We start from the raw sequence: 12,369 nt of genomic DNA on the forward strand, positions 1-12,369 counted from the left end.
TCTGAGTGCCTCCAAAAAGTAACAGGAGAGAGCACACATTAGCAGTTTGAGAGCACACTTAAAAGCTCTAGAATAGGGGTTGGGGATTTAGCTCAGTGGTAGAGCGCTTGCCTAGGAAGCGCAAGGCCCTGGGTTCGGTCCCCAGCTCCGGAAAAAAAAAAAGAACCAAAAAGCTCTAGAATAAAAGAAGTAAATACACACAAGAGGAGTAGAAGGCAGAAAATAATCAAACTCAAGGCTGAAATCAACCAAGTAGAAAAAAAGGACTGTGCAAAGAATTAACAAAACTAGGAGCTGGTTCTTTGAGAAAATCAATAAGATAGATAAAGCCTTAGCCATAATAACCAGAGAGCACAGAGAAGGTATCCAAATTCACAAAATCAGAAATGAAATGGGAGACATAACAAAGGAATCAGGAAATTCAAAAAATCATGAAATCCTACTAAAAAAATGTATATTGGACAAAACTTGAAGATCTGGAGGGAATGGATCATTTTCTAGACAGATACATGGTACCAAAGTTAAATCAGGAACAAATAAACCATGTAAACAACCCCATAACCCCTAAAAAATAGAAGCAATTATTAAAAGTCTCCCAAACAAAAAGAGCCCAGGAACAGATGGGTTTAGTGCAGTATTCTATCAGACCTTTATTGAAGACCTCATACCAATATTGTCCAAACCATTCCCCAAAATAAAACAGAAGGAACATTACCCATTTCCTTCTCTGAAGTCACAATTATGCTTATACATAAGCCACACAAAGACCCAACAAAGAAAGAACTTCAGACCAATTTCCATTATGAATATCTGCACAAAAATACTCAATAAAATTCTCAAAAACTGAATCCAAGAACACATCAGAATGATCATCCATCATGTTCAAATAGGCTTCATCCCAGTGATTTCAAGATGGCTCAATATACAGAAATCCATCAACATAATCCACTGTATAAACAAAATCAAATGGAAAAAAAACATGATCAGTTCATTAGATGCTAAGAAAGCATTTGACTAAATTCAGCACTCCTTCACGATAAAGTTCCTCAGAAGATCAGCAATTCAAGGCTCATACCGAAGCATAGTAAAAGCAATATACAGGAAACCAGTAGTCAACATTAAACTAAATGGTGAGAAACTTGAAGCAATCCTACTAAAATCAGGGACTCGGCAAGGCTGCCCGCTCTCTCCCTACTTATTCAATATAGTACTCCAAGTCCTAGACAGAGTAATAAGACAACAGAGGTCAAAGGGATACGAATTGGAAGGGAAGAAGTCAAAATATCACTATATGCTGATGATAAGATAGTATACTTAAGTGACACCAAAGTTACACCAGAGAACTACTAAGCCTGATAACTTCAGCAATTTGGCATGTTATAAAATTAACTCAAACAAATCAGTAGCCTTTCTCTACTCAAAAGATAAACAGGTTGAGAAAGAAAGAAGGGAAACGACACCTTTCACAATAGTCACAAATAACATAAAATATCTTGGTGTTACTCTAACAAAGCAAGTGAGAGATCTGTATGACAAGAACAAGAAGTCTCTGAAGAAAGAAATTGAAGAAGATCTCAGAAGATGGAAAGGCCTCCCATGCTCATGGACTGGCAGGATTAATATAGTAAAAATGGCCATTTTGCAAAAAGCAATCTACAGATTCAACGCAATCCCCATCAAATTTCCAACTCAATTCTTCATAGAGTTAAAAAGAGCAATTTGCAAATTCATTCGGAATAACAAAAAGCCTAGGATAGCAAAAACTATCCTCAACAGTAAAAGAACTTCTGGGGGAATCACCATCGCTGACCTCAAGCTGTATTATAGAGCAATAGTTATAAAAACTGTGTGGCATTGGTACAGAGACAGGCAAGTAGACCATTGAAATAGAACTGAAGACTCAGAAATGAACCCACACACCTATGGTCACTTGATCTTTGACAAAGGAGCTAAAACCACCCAGTGGAAGAAAGACAACATTTTCAACAGATGGCTCTGGATCAACTGGAGGTCAGTATGTAGAAGAAAGCAAATTGAACCATTCCTATCACCCTGTACAATGCTTAACTCCAAGTGGATCAAGGATCTCTACATAAAACCAGACACACTCAAACTTATAGAAGAAAAAGTGGGGGAAGAGTCTTGATCACATGGACGCTGGGGAAAATTTCCTGAAAAAAAAAAACACCAATTGCTTATGCTCTACGATCAATAATTGACAAATGGGACCTCATAAAACCACAAAGCTTCTGTAATCAAAGGACACTGTCATTAGGTCAAATGGCAACCAACAGATTGGGAAAAGATCTTTAGCAATCCTATATCTGATAGAGGGCTAATATCCAAAATATACAAAGAACTCAAGAAGGTAGACTCCACAGAGCCAAATAACCATATTAAAAATGGGGTACAGGCTAAAAAAAGAATTCTCAGTATAGGAATATCAAATGGCTGAGACATACCTAAAGAAATCCTTAACATCCTTAGCATCAGGGAACTTCAAATCAAAACAACCCTGAGATTCCACTTCACAAAAGTCAGAATGGCTAAGATAAAAACAACTCAGGTGACGACACATGCTGTCCAGGATGTGGAGAAAGAGGAACACTCCTCCATTGTTGTTGGAATTGCAAACTGGTGCAACCACTCTGGAAATGAGTCTGGAGGTTCTTCAGAAATTTGGACATTGCACTACCTGAGGATCCAGCTATACCTCTTCTGGGCAATCCCCAAAAGATACTCCAACATACAACAAAGACTCATGCTCCACTATGTTCATAGCAGCCTTATTTATAATAGCTATAAGCAGAAAAGAACCCAGATGCCCTTCAACAGAGGAATGGATAAAAAAGTGGTACATCTACTCAATGGAGAACTACTCAGCTATCAAAAAACATTGTCTTCATGAAATTCATAGGCAAATGGATTGAACTAGAAAATATCATCCTGGGTGACATAACCCAATCACAGAATAACACACATGTTATGCCCTCACTGATAATTGGATATTAACCCCAAAGCTCAAATTACCCCAGATACAATCCAGAGACTACATGAAGCTTAAGAAGAAACACAACCAAAATGAGGATGGTTCACTCCTTCTTAAAAGGGGAAAACAAAAATATTCATAGGAGGCGATATGGAAACAAAGTTTGGAGCAGACACTGAAGGAATGGCTATTCAGAACCTTCTACACATGGATATATAGCTCATATATATCTATAAAGCCACCAAACCTAGACAATATTGGTGAAGCTAAGAAATGCATGCTGACAGGAGCCAGATATAGATGTCTCCTGAGAGGCACAGCCAATTCCTGACAAATAGAGTTGTGAATGCTAGGAGCACACCATCAAACTAAGAATGGGGTCTTATTTGGAGGAATTAGAGAAAGGAGTGAAAGAGCTGAAGGGGCTTGCAACTCCATAAGAACAACAATACCAACCAACCAGAGCTCCCAGGGACTAAACCCCTACAAAGAGTACATATAGACAGACCCATGGCTCCAGCTTCATATGTAACAGAGGATGGCCTTGTTGGGCACCAAGGGAAGGAAAAGCCCTTGGTCCTGCCAAGGCTGGTGTCAAATTTAGTTCTTTATGTATTTTGCATATTAGCTATTTGTCAGATATGTTTGGTGAAGATCCTTTCCCAATCTGTAGTCTGCTTTTTTTGTGATATTTTTGTCTTTACTCTTATAGTAGCTTTACAATATAAAGAGGCCCCATTTGTAAATTTGTGATCTTATTGCCTGAGCTATTGGTGTTTTGTTTAGGAAGTAGTCTTCTGAATAAATAAGTTCAAGTCTACTTCCTAATTTTTTTCTATTCACTTTAGTATTTATAGTTTTAAGTTGAGGTCTGTGATCCACTAGGCCTTGAGCTTTGTTCAGGGTCATAAGCATGGATCCATTTGCATTCTTCTGCAGGTAGACATACAATTAGATGACCAACATTTGGTTAATATGCCTTCTCTTTTTCCATTGTATGGTTTTGACTACATTGTCAAAAATGAAATGGTCATGGGTATCTGAGATAATTTCTGGGTCTTCAGTGTTGAGTTTTGGCTTGTTGCTATGTATTGTAGTGCTAAGTATTGGCCCCCAAAGTCTGGTTGCCACCATGAGATCACATATTTCAAGTGATGTTATGCAACCTTGCTTCTTAGTTTAAAACTATACACGGAATAAAAATGTTTACAGTCTATATTTAGGCAGAGGAGAGGTAGGCACAGTTTTGGTTCCCAGGTTGAGGATCTGAAAGAGGACCATCAGGGAGAAGGGGAAAAATGGTCAGAAAGGAGAAGATGCTATGTGGTAGTTGACTCATGAAAACATGGCCAGAAGGGCTGGACAACTGGCGTTAAGAGGTGTCCAGACTGAAAATGGCAAGTTATAACTTGGTGTTAGTGATAGGTAAGTAGATACTAATAGATCAGAGGTTAGGTATCTTACCAGCTCTAGCGCTGATTAAGTTACGGGGTTGAACAGATAATAGGTAGCTGGAAACATTTGTTTGTTCAGATATGCTATTGATAGATGCTCTTCCAAAACCTCAGAAATCCACAGAATATAGCATTTATGCATAACTGTATTCATTCAAGAACTGTTTTGACATTGAAACATGACATTTCTTGTCAGTAACCTGTTTGATTTAGGAAAGGATGATGAGCATCAAAAATGTCCAGATAGAATTGCTTCAATTGTGGCAAGCTAGCCACTTGGCAAAGGAAATGCCCTACATTCATCTGTAGACAAAATGCTTTATGAAAAATGATGAATGCCAAGCTCTGTTAAAATACGGTAAGAAAATTCTTCACAATTCCTGCTTCCTATAAGGTCAGTCAGATGTTCTAAAAGGCTAAAGATAGATGATTCAAAGTTTTAGAGAAAATCAGGGACTAAGTAGTCAACTGTCTCTGTCATTCCTATAATTTTTGGAAACTGCATTTTTATGCTTCCAGAGTACTCTGGCAATATTTATTTCTTTTCAGGTCTCTGATTGTCATGCACCCAACGTCTCGCCAGCAAGAACGATGCGCGGAAACCAGGATCCTTCTGCAGCAAAGCATTTATTACATCTTGAAGAGGAGAGACCCGAGCCCCAGAATGGTGCTGCTTATATACACCCTAGCGCGGCGCGTCCATGCCTGATTGGTTGCTTACACATGATCTCATTAGGCACGCCTCGGAGTGGGCAAAGACCTGGCACGAAGGCACTCTTGCACATGCGCACAGTTAACTTCCTGAAAGGAAGTCAGATGGCGGGGCGGAGGCCAGCGCCATCTTGTAATGTCGAAAGCTATCCCAGCTTTCCATGTGGGGCGTAGTGGAAGCCAGCGCCATCTTGTAGTGGTGAATGTTATTGCGGCCCTCTACATCTGATGAGTTGAAGATTAGATCGTCATAAACTTACATAAGTTGTTTAGGATTTAAAATGTTTTTAAGTAATAATACAAGTTAGGATAGAAGTTGATTTTTAAATATAACTCAGAGCTCGTCAAGATAGAATAGAAGATAAAATACTTTTCTAAGTTGCCAAATACAAACAGAATGGACCTTTTGAATGTATCTTTTCCCTAATAATTTCAATAATTATTTTATAAATTTCTTACTGAATGTTCTTATTATTGTAAGAGACTCTTTTATTTAGACAAAGAAGGGAAATTGTTGAGGTTTTGTCTCTCTTGCTATGGATTGGAATGCTAAATACTGTCCCCCAACATCTGGTTGCCACCAGGAACCAGGAGATCATCATGAATACCAAGGGATGCTATGTAACATTGCTCTATAATTTAAAACTATTTGTTGAATAAAAATGCCTATATTCTGTAGGTGGAAAGAAGAGAGTTAGGTTTGGTTTCAGTTAGTTCCTGACTTGGGTCTGAAGCAGGACCATGAGGGAGAAGGGAGAAGAAGGTGAGAGAAGAAAGAATGCCATGGAGTAGATAAGTTATGTAAACATGGCCAGGAGGGATGGCCAATTGAAGTTAATAGGTGCCCAGATGGAACACAGCAATTTATAACATGGGTTTATTGATAGAGAAGTATATACTAATCAATTTGAGGGGAGGTATCTGCCCAGCTCTAGTGTTGATTAAAGATTATTATAAATTTAACAGTTTCATATCTTTTATCTTGCAAAAAATGATCAAAGGCAGGGCAGAAAACCTCCAAAAGTGATTAAAATTTAATACAATATTTTGATTCAATTCCATTCATCAAGCAGTTTGTTTCTATATCAATATAATACAGATTCTATTACTTTTGCTTTGTAGTAAAGCTTGAAACAAGGAATTCTGTTCTCTTCAAAAGTTATTTTATTGTACGACTTTGTTTTAGCTATCCTGGGTTTCTTTGATTTTCTACATGAAGGTGAGAATTATTCTTGCATGGTATGTAAAGAATTGTGTTGGGATTAGAGCTGCTGATCTGATGCATACAGGTTAGATTTCCTTCTCCAAACCATCTTCTCTGCCTGCTGAGTCCCATGGGGACACTCCTGCTGCCCTGAACAGCCTGCTATCTTGCTGGACATCCATTGCCCAGTGACCTTTTTGCCCACTTTCATCGGACTGCTAATATAGAACCATACAGCCCAAGGATACCCACGAGAGGCCTGCCACACCAGGATCATCAAGGATAGGCCCCCTTTCAGTACCTCCTACAAAAGGAAGTTTCAGGGACTAAAGTCATCCAGATGGCTAAAGATGCTCGAAAGAACACATTTTTAAAAAAGTCATGTTAATATGATACCTACAGAGCACAGCTAGCTACCCTACTACAGCAAGCTCCAGATATCCTCAAACAACCAAAGCACAAGAAAATGACCTTAAATTCAAACTTATAAAGATAATAGAGGCCCTTTAACAAAAATGAATATACCCCTTAAAGAAATAAAGGCAAACACTATCAAACAGAGAGAGGCCTTTAAAGAGGAAATAAATAAATAACTTAAAAATAAAGGGAAATACAATTAAACAGGTAAAGGAAACAAAACTGTTTAAGACCTGAAGATGTAAATAGGAGCAATAAAAAAGTCCTGAGGAAATACTGGAGATGGAAAATTTAGGAAAATGAACAGAAATAACAAATGCAAGTACTAACAACAGAAGAAAAGAGATGGAAGAGAGAACCTAAGGCATATATGATGAAATAGAATAAATTGACAAATCGGTAAAAGAAAAAATTAAACCTAAAATTTTGCTGACAAAAACATCCTGGCAATCGGGAATACAATGAAAACACCTATCCTAAGAATAATAGGAATAGGCCCCAGACAGCGCTGGAATCTGAAGGGACTGGATCAACAGTTCTCTGCACCCAAATCCTGTGGGAGGGAGACCAAAACCTTCAGAGAGGCAGACACACCTGGGAAGTGAGAAGAGACTACACTCTGCCCACATTTCTGACTCTAGAGGAAAACACCAAATGCCATCTGGGACCCTGGTGCACGGGGGCTCCCGGAAAGGGCGGCACAGGACCTCCTGGTTGTTGCCCTCGCAGAGGTTGAGCCTCGGGACCACACGTAAGACCAACTTTTCTGCTCCAAGTGACCTGCCTGGTGAACTCAGGACAAAGGTCCACAGGAACAACTGAAGACCTGTAGACAGGAAAAACTACACGCCCAAAACCAGAACATTCTGCTCCCATTACTGGCAGAAAGAAAACAGGAAAACAGGTCTACAGAACTCTTGACACACAGGCTTATAGGACAGTCTAGCCACTGTCAGAAATAGCAGAACAAAGTAAAACCAGAGATAATCTGATGGTGAAAGGCAATCGCAGGAACCCAAGCAACAGAAACCAAGACTACATGGCATCATCAGAGCCCAATTCTCCCACCAAAGCAAACATTGAATTATTCAAACAAACCAGAAAAGCAAGATATAGATTTAAAATCATATTTGATCATGATGCTGGAGGACTACAAGAAAGACATGAAGAACTCCCTTAGATAAATGCAGGAAAACATAAATAAACAAATAGAAGCCTATAGAGAGGAATCACAAAAATCCTTGAAAGAATTCCAGGAAAACACAATCAAACAGTTGAAGGAAGTAAAAATGGAAATAGAAGCAATGAAGAAAGAACAAAGAGAAACAACCCTGGATATGAAAAACCAAAGGAAGAGACAAGGAGCTGTAGATACAAGCATCAAAAACAGAATACAAAAGATAGAAGAGAGAATCGCAGGAACAGTAGATTCCACAGAAATTATCAACACAACTATCAAAGACAATGTAAAACGGAAAAAGCTACTGGTCCAAAACATACAGGAAATCCAGGACTCAATGAGAACATCAAACCTAAGGATAATAGGTATAGAAGAGAGTGAAGACTCCCACCTCAAAGGACCAGTAAATATCTTCAACAGAATCATAGAAGAAAACTTCCCTAACCTAAAGAAAGAGATACCCATAAGCATAAAAGAAGCCTACAGAACTCCAAATAGATTGGACCAGAAAAGAAACTCCTCCCGTCACATAATAGTCAAAACAACAAATGCACAAAATAAATAAAGAATATTAAAAGCAGTAAGGGAAAAAGGTCATGTAACATATAAAAGCAGACCTATCAGAATCACACCAGACTTCTCACCAGAGTCTATGAAAGCCAGAAGATCCTGGACAGATGTCATACAGACACTAAGAGAAAACGAATGCAAGCCCAGGTTACAGTATCCTGCAAAACTCTCAATTAATATAGATGGAGAAACCAAGATATTCCATGATAAAACCAAATTTACACAATATCTTTCTACAAATCCAGCGCTACAAAGGATAATAAATGGTAAAGCCCAACATAAGGAGGCACGCTACACCCTAGAAAAAGCAAGAAAATAATCATCTTGGCAACAAAACAAAGAGAAGGAAAGCACACAAACATAAACTAACATCGAAATATGAATATAACAGGAAGCAATAATCACTATGCTTTAATATCTCTCAACATCAATGGCCTCAACTCCCCAATAAAAAGACATAGATTAACAAACTGGATAAACAATGAGGACCCTGCATTCTGCTGGCTACAGGAAACACACCTCAGAGACAAAGACAGACACTACCTCAGAGTGAAAGGCTGGAAAACAACTTTCCAAGCAAATGGGCAGAAGAAGCAAGCTGGAGTAGCCATTCTAATATCAAATAAAATCAATTTTCAACTAAAAGTCATCAAAAAAGATAAGGAAGGACACTTCATAATCATCAAAGGAAAAATCCACCAAGATGAACTCTCAATCCTAAATATCTATGCTCCAAATACAAGGGCACCTACATACATAAAAGAAACCTTACTAAAGCTCAAAACACACATTGCACCTCACACAATATTAGTAGGAGATTTCAACACCCCACTCTCATCATTGGACAGGTCATGGAAACAGAAATTAAACAGAGACATAGACAGAGTAAGAGAAGTCATGAACCAAATGGACTTAACAGATATTTATAGAACATTCTAACCTAAAGCAAAAGGGTATACCTTCTTCTCAGCTCCTCATGGTACATTCTCCAAAACTGACCATATAATTGGTCAAAAAACAGACCTCAACAGATACAGAAATATACACATAATCCCATGCGTCCTATCAGACCACCACGGCCTAAAGCTGGTCTTCAATAACAATAAGGAAAGAATGTAAACATATACATGGAAGTTGAACAATGCTCTACTCAATGATAACCTGGGCAAGGAAGAAATAAAGAAAGAAATTAAGACTTCTTAGAATTTAATTAAAATGGAGGTACAACATACCCAATCTTATGGGACACAATGAAAGCGGTGCTAAGAGGAAAACTCATAGCTCTGAGTGCCTGCAGAAAGAAACAGGAGAGAGCATATGTCAGCAGCTTGATATCACACCTAAAATCTCTAGAACAAAAGAAGCAAATACACCCAGGAGGAGTAGAAGGCAGGAAATAATCAAACTCAGAGCTGAAATCAACCAAGTAGAAACAAAAAGGACCATAGAAAGAAACAACAGAGCCAAAAGTTGGTTCTTTGAGAAAATCAACAAGATAGATAAACCCTTAGCCAGACTAATGAGAGGACACAGAGAATGTGTCCAAATTAACAAAATCAGAAATGAAAAGGGAGACATAACTACAGAATCAGAGGAAATTCAAAAAATCATCAGATCCTACTACAAAAGATTATATTCAACAAAACTTGAAAATCTGCAGGAAACGGACAATTTCCTAGACAGATACCAGATACCGAAGTTAAATCAGGAACAGATAAACCAGTTAAACAACCCCATAACTCCTAAGGAAATAGAAACAGTCATTAAAGGTCTCCCAACCAAAAAGAGCCTAGGTCCAGACGGGTTTAGTGCAGAATTCTATCAGACCTTCATAGAAGACCTCATACCAATATTATCCAAACTATTCCATAAAATTGAAACAGGTGGAGCACTACCGAATTCCTTCTATGAAGCCACAATTACTCTTATACCTAAACCACACAAAGACCCAACAAAGAAAGAGAACTTCAGACCAATTTCCCTTACGAATATCGACGCAAAAATACTCAATAAAATTCTGGCAAACCGAATCCAAGAGCACATCAAAATAATCATCTACCATGACCAAGTAGGGTTCATCCCAGGCATGCAGGGATGGTTTAATATATGGAAAACCATCAACGTGATCCACTATATAAACAAACTGAAAGAACAAAACACATGATCATTTCATTAGATGCTGAGAAAGCATTTGAGAAATTTCAACACCCCTTCATGATAAAGGTCCTGGAAAGAATAGGAATTCAAGTCCCATACCTAAACATAGTAAAAGCCATATACAGCAAAACAGTCACTAACATTAAACAAAATGTAGAGAAACTTGAAGGAATCCCACTAAAACCAGGGACTAGACAAGGCTGCCCACTCTCTCCCTACTTATTCAATATAGTTCTTGAAGTTCTTGCCAGAGTAATCAGACAGCAAAAGGGGACCAAGGGGCTACAGATTGGAAAAGAAGAAGTCAAAATATCACTATTTGCAGATGATATGATTGTATATTTAATTGATCCCAAAAGTTCCACCAGAGAACTACTTAAGCTGATAAACAACTTCAGCAAAGTGGCTGGGTATAAAATTAACTCAAATAAATCAGTAGCCTTCCTCTACACAAAAGACAAAACTAGCAGAGAAAGAAATTAGGGAAACGACACCCTTCACAATAGTCCCAAATAATATAAAGTACCTCGGTGTGACTTTAACCAAGCGAGTAAAAGATCTGTACAATAAGATCTTCAAGACACTGAGGAAAGAAATTGAAGAAGACCTCAGAAGATGGAAAGATCTCCCATGCTCATGGATTGGCAGGATTAATATAGTAAAAATGGCCATTTTACCAAAAGCAATCTACAGATTCAATGCAATCCCCATCAAAATACCAATCCATTTCTTCAAAGAGTTAGACAGAACAATTTGCAAATTCATCTGGAATAACAAAAAACCCAGGATAGCTAAAACTATCCACAACAATAAAAGGACTTCAGGGGGAATCACTATCCCTGAACTCAAGCAGTATTACAGAGCACTAGTGATAAAAATTGCATGGTATTGGTACAGAGACAGACAGACAGATAGACCAATGGAATAAAATTGAAGACTCAGAAATTAACCCACACTCCTATGTTCACTTGATTTGGACAAAGGAGCCAAAACCATGCAATGGAAAATAGATAGCATTTTTAGCAAATGGTGCTGGTTCAACTGGAGGGCAACATGTAGAAGAATGCAGATCGATCCATGCTTATCACCCTGTACAAAGCTTAAGTCCAAGTGGATCAAGGACCTCCACATCAAACTAGACACACTCAAACTAATAGAAGAAAAACTAGGGAAGCATCTGGAACACATGGGCACTGGAAAAAATTTCCTGAACAAAACACCAATGGCTTGTGCTCTAATATCAAGAATCAACAAATGGGATCTCACAAAACTGCAAAGCTTCTGTAAGGCAAAGGACACTGTGGTCAGGACAAAATGGCAACCAATAGATTGGGAAAAGATCTTTACCAATCCTACAACAGATAGAGGGCTTATATCCAAAATATACAAAGAACAAAAGAAATTAGACCGCAGGGGGATAAATAACCCTATTAAAAAATGGGGTTCAGAGCTAAACAAAGAATTCACAGCTGAGGAATGCCAAATGGCTGAGAAACACCTAAAGAAATGTTCAACATCTTTAGTCATAAGGGAAATGCAAATCAAAACAACCCTGAGATTTCACCTCACACCGGTGAGAATGGCTAAGATCAAAAACTCAGGAGACAGCAAATGCTGGCGAGGATGTGGAGAAAGAGGAACACTCCTCCATTGTTGGTGGGATTGTAGACTGGTACAACCATTCTGG

This window comes from Rattus norvegicus, chromosome X, assembly GCF_021556685.1.
Source record: "Rattus norvegicus strain SHRSP/BbbUtx chromosome X, alternate assembly SHRSP_T2T, whole genome shotgun sequence".
Classification (NCBI taxonomy): domain Eukaryota; kingdom Metazoa; phylum Chordata; class Mammalia; order Rodentia; family Muridae; genus Rattus; species Rattus norvegicus.